The 7,898-nt window shown below is 35.5% G+C and overlaps 1 long non-coding RNA gene across 1 annotated transcript; it reads right to left on the bottom strand.

The window, feature by feature from the left end:
- Positions 1–476: 476 nt before the first annotated feature.
- Positions 477–7,675, bottom strand: LOC5575475. The gene is made up of 3 exons (XR_002500233.1): positions 7,040–7,675; positions 6,912–6,977; positions 477–1,158 (listed from the first exon to the last, which is right to left on the bottom strand). It is a non-coding gene; the product is annotated as an uncharacterized LOC5575475 (long non-coding RNA).
- Between the last annotated feature and the right edge of the window lie 223 nt (positions 7,676–7,898).

The raw sequence follows: 7,898 nt of genomic DNA, 5'->3' as shown, positions 1-7,898 counted from the left end.
ACTTCGTCATCCGTGCAAGTAAAAAATGTCTCAGACGGGCTATTGCTAATGAGTTCCGCGTCAATGCCATATTTCCCTGTTGCCTTATTGTTCTTTTAAACTTTTCAAAGTTGTTTGATGGTATCCTTAATTTCACATAACGTAAGTATAGGCACATCGCCCTCGTCCGCCGTATCGATCCTTCCATTTTGATATTTTGCCTGCACGCCATTCAGATGTTCATCGTAGTGATACTTTCACCTTTCAATCACCTCCCTTTGCAGTATGCGTTGAGCTTCTTGAAAAAAATCTTCACACTTCATCTTCTCCGCTTTTCATCCCGGATAGACCAACCGGAATCGAACCCAGACATCTTCAGCATGGCTTTGCTTTGTAGCTGCAGAGTCTAACCACTCGACTAAGGAATGCCTACTGACCATTTTGAGGTTGAGTATCCCACATAGAACCAAAGTTGATTTCAAAGAAACTACAACGTATTTATATTTCAACGGTTTATTCAGATATTTTCACTGTAGAAACTAGCAAATCTAATATTCTATTCTATTATTTTTATAATGTCGATAAAGTACAGTAAGCTACATTGTGTTAACATTATTTGGATGTTGTCAAACTATTTGGTTAACAGAGAACAAAACAAAACTATGAACTAACTTTATTATTGGACTGAACCCAAGCGAGGAAAATAAATGCAACAATGAACAGGACACAGTAAAAACTATAACGATTCCGTCTAAACCACCGGTACCCTGGACAAGCAGCCGTTATGTGTCCCTTCACCCGACACCGATGACATCTACGGATTGAGTATCGGCACATCCGAGAAGTGTGATCTGGTTTCCCGCATGCTCGGCATCGATATTCCGGCACTCGATCATCTTGGAAAATGTACAAAATCCACGTTATAACGAAATACAACAGATACGAAGGACTAATTCTAGAATCCTCTGCCACGATAATCGTGGTACAAACGGAGCTGATGTGGCCCCTCTGGAGACAAACTCCGCAGGTTCTGTTACGGTGATAGCAAACGGAGGGCCTGTGTCCACGATGGCCACATACGGAACATTCGCCTCTGCCGAGGGTCGAGTTGAAGTATTTGTGCCATAGCAATATGCATATGAAAATAACGATAAGGATCTCCGGAATCATACTGGTTTTCTGAAATTTGAAAGCTTAAGTTAGCGCTTGTCGATATAACTGATCTAGATTTATTGTGTTTCTGAAATGTGAGGAATTTTCTTAGAATTGTGTCGGTGCATCAGGAGCTGATCAGCTAAGAACAAATATTTGTATGAAATCGAGTAATGAAGCTTGCGGTATTTTATTTAATTAATCTGAAAGCTTTTTATCTTGTATTTTGTATGGAAAATATGAAAACCAAGGAAAATCATGTACTAGAATTTGACATTGAAACCCGTATAAAAAATACAATACCATAACAATATAACGTCCTTTAAAAAATCACAGCTAAGGTCATTTATTTTTTACAAAACTTTAGCGAATACCTTTAAATGAACAAAAAAAAACTAATTAAGTACTAAACCATTTAACAAAACTACCTAGTTGAAATCGAAATACGCGTATCTGTCAAAGCATACAAGCTCTAGCGAAATTAAATGGTTTAGTGCAAAATTTGGTATTTAATTTGCTTATTTCTACCTTTTAAATATTTTTATTTGAAATTTTTGTTTTCATTTCAACAGATGGATGAGAAAACTAAAAATACGATCACTGGAAGTTCTGATGGAGCTGGCGAATAAAAAATTACCTTGCCCAAATGAGCTGAAGATGAAAGGATAAAAACGCAATATTAAATTTTTTGGCATACATGGATGTATTTTTAAAAGATCCACTGCAGTGATTATGGTGGTGGAAAAATGCAGAGAAAGGAAGTTTTGCAGAGGGGCATTGGTGACAATTTTGCTGAAGTCCTGCTGCTATCTAGGAAACTCCGGGAATTCATACAAAGATTTCTGAGTGAAGATCCAGAAAATCATCGTGAAACACTTGTGATAATTTCACGGAAGTTCCGAAAATATAATTGTTTAGATTAAACCAGAAATTTCGACAGTGTTTTTTCGACAGTGTTTTTTTAAAGCTACTGTGCTTCCATTTGGCCATAATATGCGTCGTATTGGAGTGCTCCTTATTGCCATGTTTCAGACAATTCGGCTGAGAAAATCCTCCAATTCCAAAGTGAATAATGAAAGTGTCCAATTAGCTCTGCACCCTACCGGGATTTTTTTTTAAGATTCACTAAAAATTTTCCCTCAAATCTGTAGGGAAAAAGCTCCAATTTTCGACCCATCCATACAATTTTTGCCTACTTGTCTAATTCGTTCAGAAAATTCTCAAAAAGTTGCTACTAGAGTTTAAAGGGGATTTTTCCCAGGAATCATTATGGTTCTTCTTCTGATTATTTCAGGGGTTCATCAAAGGCATTCAGGAATTCCTCCAGAACTTTTATGGGAATTCCTCCAGATACGCTTTTGGTAATTCCTACAGAATTTCTTCTGGGATCTCCTTAAAGAATAATACCGGGCATTTTTATTGGTATTCCTCGGTAATTTTCTCAGAAAATGTTTCTGAATTGCCTTCAGGAATTTATCTAAGCATTCGCACAGGAATTCAGTGCGAAAGATTCTTCAAAAGTTGCTCGGATTATTCGTCCGAATATTTCTCATGGCATCGCACTGAAAATTCCTACTGAGTGTTCCTTCATGGAAATTCTCCACGAACCCAGAGATCAGAGTTGGGAAAAGTTCTGAGATTCACACTACAGACGAATTCTATGTCAAATCGGTGAGTCACAGAACTCGACCATCTCAGATTTGCAGTAAATTTTGCACATATTTTTGGCATGGTGGATTAATTGTTTTCCATAGACAAATCTATCACTTTGTCTCAAAAATAACTAATACATGTTTTTTCATGAAAAAGTAAAAAATAAATAAAAATTTTAAATTGCACAAAAACCCCATTTTTATTTTTATTTTTTCAATTTTCACCATAGATTCTTGATAATAAACAGATTTTTGGAGCAAAGTTTCATGATTGAGAAATTTTCAACAAAAAAGGTTTTCTAGGAACAACTTATCGTCGATTTTCAAAATTTTGTTTTATCGTCAAAATATAAATACGTTCTGATGATACAATAAGAATCTTGAAATGATTCTAAACCATAATGATTATCTGGGTAACTTCTCTAGAAGTAGCCATTTTCGAAATATATCAAGTTTATGTGTGTATTGCGGTTTAGAGTCACCACCAGTGCAGGACTTGCTATGTCGTACGGTTCCTCCTAATTGATATTAGGATTTCCGTCTGGTGGATTGACTTTCAGACGCTCGCCGCGGGCTGTTGGAGAAGAATGATGGATTATTCTTCTCCGTGATTCGGACCTGGTATCCATGGATGCACGACTTCCTTCATCCAGCTCACGAACTATCTGCCCATTTACGAAGCTGGTCGGGTGAATCCATTCCAATCAAAGATTATTTCATAAGTTCTTCCGGAATAACTTCTGGGATGCTTCTGCGCATTCCTCCTGAATTTTTCAAGAAATCTTCATGTGATTATTCTACCGAGTATCTCCATACGATTCTCTCGAATTTTTTTTCTGGAATACTCCTGGATTTCTTCCGGAAATCTTGTGAGAAGGCTTCATAATATCTTTAAAAAATTCTTCCAATTTTATTTCAGAATTATTCCTGCTCTTCCGTAAAGCTTCTTAGATTCATCCAGAAATAGCATATCAATGATGAATATGAACCATATGAATGATCTGGATTCAATGATGCTACCGGAAGTTTGCCTGGGATTCTACCGTGAATCGTTTTGGTATTTGGTAAAATCCTTCTGGGAATTTCTTTGGGATCTTGGTATAATTTGCGAAAGCATCACAGAGAGTTTTCTGTATGAATTTTGGGGGGATATATGGAAGAATTACTCAAGGATTTCCGTTAAAATCATCAAGAGTACCATGAGGATTCATGAAAGCATTACAAAGGATTTTTGGATGTATTTCATAGTGATATCCAAAAGAATCCCAGAAGTTATTTCGGAAGAATTCCTGTTATATTTTCAGGGTTTTTGGAATAATTCACTAAGTTTTCTCTCCATTTAAATTCAAGAGTGATTTTCTGAAGGTTAGTTAAAAAATCAAAATGGGAATTAAGTAAGAAATTCGAAATTTTCAAAGAAATAGAAAAAAAACTTAAAAAGTAGATTGGAGTACCTTGTACCTTTTAATTCCGCCCTAGAGAATTGCTCAGAGGATTCGAATACATTAAAAATAGTTTCACAGACAAATTTCCGGAAAAACTTAAACAGGATTTCTGTTAGAATCAAAGAAGGATTTCATGAAAAGGGCCAGGTGAGTTTTCAAATAAATTCTGAGGAGTTTTCGGAAGAATTTCTGGATCCTTGCAAAATGTTTCCATTGTAATTTTGTGCTTTTTCCATTAAAAAAATTGTCAAATAAATCCCCTAGAGATATCTGGTAAAATTTCAACATGATTTCCGGTAGTACTCTTTAGGGATTTCCAGAAGAATCTCAAGAATTTGAACGGAATAATCTGACAGTGAAAGAATAGATATTTAACAATAGAGTCAGATGGATCAGAATAATTCAGAAGAATCGTAATAATCCTATGAGAATCTAAGAGGGATATCCAAAACAGTCCCAGGGACACTCACGAAGGAATTATTGACGGATTTGTGGAAAAAAAATCCAAGGGTTTAATTTAATAATTTCAGATAAGGGGTTTTTGTAACAAATCCCGAAATATTTCTGGAATAATCCTCCAAAGATATTCAGAAGAATCTCAGATCCTTTTAAAGAATTCCATACCGCTGGAAAGCAATCATAGATACATTTCCGGAAGAATCCCAGAGCGAGATAATAATTTCAGAAGGGTTTCCGAAAGAAGCTAAGAGGAATTTCTGAGAGATTTCTTGAAGAATGTCAAAAGGGTTTTTCGGAAGACTTTCACAGGGGTTCTTGGAAGATTTTCTGAAAGATTTTAAGTAGTATCATAAAAAAAATCAAGAGTAATCCTACAAGCTTTCCCGGAATAATTCTAAAAAGGTTTTTGACGGAACAGCTCTAGCCAGGTTTATGAAAGAACTACAGAGGGATTTCCTGATAAATTTCAAAAAGATTTCATATAAAGGATTCCATGAGGATTATCTAAGGAACTTCAGAGAGATTTTTGGGATAATTCCAGTGAAATTTGTGGAAGCATTGGAAGAATGAGGGATTCCAGGAAGAATCTCAGTAAGATTTTCCGAAGAATTTCAGAAAGATTTTCAGAAGAATCTCAGAGAACTGTGGATTTTTTTGAAGAATCCTGAAGTGATTCGAAAGAATCAGAGAATAAATAAAACCTATTTCATTATTTAATTGATATTTTTTGCATTAAACTTTAGATAATTCGAAAATGACTACTTGTATAGAAGTAATCAGGATAATCAATATGGTTTAAGATCATTTCAAGATTGACAAAATAAATTGACAAAAAATCAAAATTTTGAAAATCCACCAAAAGTTGTTCTTAGAAAAACTTTTTTATAAAAAATTTCTTCATCATGCAACTTTGTCCTGAACATCTGTTTGCTATCAAGATTCTATGATGAAAATTTAAAAAAAAATACAAATGGGGTTTCTGTGTAATTTAAAATTTAGGTTTTATTTTTGAATTTGTAATGAAAATAAACAAAATATTTTTTCAGTGTCAATTTGTTTTTATAGTTCAAACGATTCACTACAACTTTATTAGAAAACATTTTTCTCGAAAATCAACAGTTTCTGAGTGATAATTTTTCGAATAAGTTGCATACAAAAATTTATGTGCCATTTTCAAAAGTTATTCTTCAGTCAAAATGATCGGTTTTTCTACGGAAAACACTTATTCTACCATACCAAAAACATGTGCAAAATTTAATTAAAATCGAAGATTATCGAGCACGATTTCCTTTTTGTGCGACTCAATTCCCGCTGCTTTTCCCGCATTTACAGCCTTCAATTACACTACTGGTTTAGAAAATTCATGTATCCAACATAGGCTACTTGATGAGGATCACGATTTTACACTACTGTAGTGAGAGAAGCCACGTGATTTTCTCGATATTCAAGCCTACTAATATTACCATTCCCAGCCCTGTTTAAGATAATTTTGTATTGCAATATACAATATGGATGGTTTAGCAGTTTTGGAGGTAGGTAAGAAAAGGGTGGGTTTGAAAAAGGTTTTTTTTATGTATGCCGGTCATTTTTTTTTCTTTTCGAGGCCCCTATTCTTAGAAATAATTTCTGACTAAGCCACTGCATCATATAAATAAAACAACAAAAAAAAAAAAACGATAATATTAAAGTTGTTTTGTCACAGATTCAAATTTTTCTTCAGTGATTTGATTATTCGAAGGATTTGATTATCCAAAGTGAAAAAATCGATACTCCGGATAATCGAGTCCAACCTGTATTTCTATTCTTAACAGCTTTTTCATTACTTAAAGTGTGCATGAAATACATTAAATTATTCAAACTTCAATTTATATTAAAAAAAATGTAGTTCAATGTTTAAATCAATAATTGTCCATTGTTACCCCAATTTCTATCTCTATTCCTAATCTGACAACTATCATAAGAAATCAATGTGATTGGCGAATTCAGCAATCAAAGTTTAATATCTGACTAAAACTTGTTAAGGTGGCCTATATTGACTAACACAATTTTCAATGCGAAAAAAGGTTCCTAAATTTCTCACATCAAATATGGATTAAAAGCTTTCATTTGGCGTATTTGGGATTTCCAAATATTTTTTAAAACACATTTTGTCCTAAGCTAGTCAAAACCGGTGCATATATCCAATTCATAAAATTAAAATTAAAATAAAAATGCATTTACTCACGTCTGCTGCTGCTGCATTTCACGTTCATCCGTTAATACTGCGCGTTTAGAACTAAAACGTAGATAGCTGCAAGATCGTCGTTCTGATAAGGCAATACTTATAATTTACGTTGAAACACTGATACCTACTGGTTGTGATGTAGTGCATCCATTCTCGCTCAGTCGCGCGGTCGATAACGACTGCCAATGTTGTGCGATTTTTGAGTGCACACCGATGCCAAGTGACCCGGCTCATGACAGATGTAGCAACTGTTGTGACGATGGCGGCACCGTTCCGTACTGTGCCCAGTATGGCCACACACGCCGCATTCTTTGTTGCGATTATCAAGCTTCGACTTCACGGCGGCACCATTACTATTTGCTGATTTCGGCAGGTTTTTCGGATGTCGGTTCATTTGTACGCCCGCAATAGGTTGATCAGTTTGTAAGATGATCACTTGTTTGCTTGAATTCGATAGATGATGAACTGTAGATCGAGTGGTCGCCTTTTGCTGATGCCGGCATTGACCAGTGTTCGTTGAGAGTGCCGTTCCGAGGGCTCGATTAACATTTAAGTTAGTTGGCGCTGCAGGTCTAGAACTAACCATATGAGCCTGGGACCAGCTAGATTTCTGCGAACTGTAACCACGGTGACGATTTCCTCCTCCGCGATGGGAGGAACTACTTTTGCCTCGATTAGACGATCCGACACCCATCTTGCACAAACACTTCAACCGACGACCTTCTCGTTCCAGTGACTAAAACCGAATGATAATCAAAATGTGGAAATTGACGCGCGTCGTCAGTTGCATGTCCCATTAGGGTGGTTCAATATATCTTTTTTTTCCTCACGCTCGTTCGATTCTATAGAATCTTAGATTTGATTACCGAAGTCGGTAAAATTTTACTGGGTTTTTGAACAGCAGAGTTAACTCAGTAAAATTTTTTGCTACCGAAAACTCCGTAAAGCTATAGATTCATGCGCTGTCAAAAAATGCTGATATTGTCA

The sequence above is a fragment of the Aedes aegypti genome, chromosome 2, assembly GCF_002204515.2.
Source record: "Aedes aegypti strain LVP_AGWG chromosome 2, AaegL5.0 Primary Assembly, whole genome shotgun sequence".
Classification (NCBI taxonomy): domain Eukaryota; kingdom Metazoa; phylum Arthropoda; class Insecta; order Diptera; family Culicidae; genus Aedes; species Aedes aegypti.
This window is presented reverse-complemented; position numbering and strand designations above follow the sequence as displayed.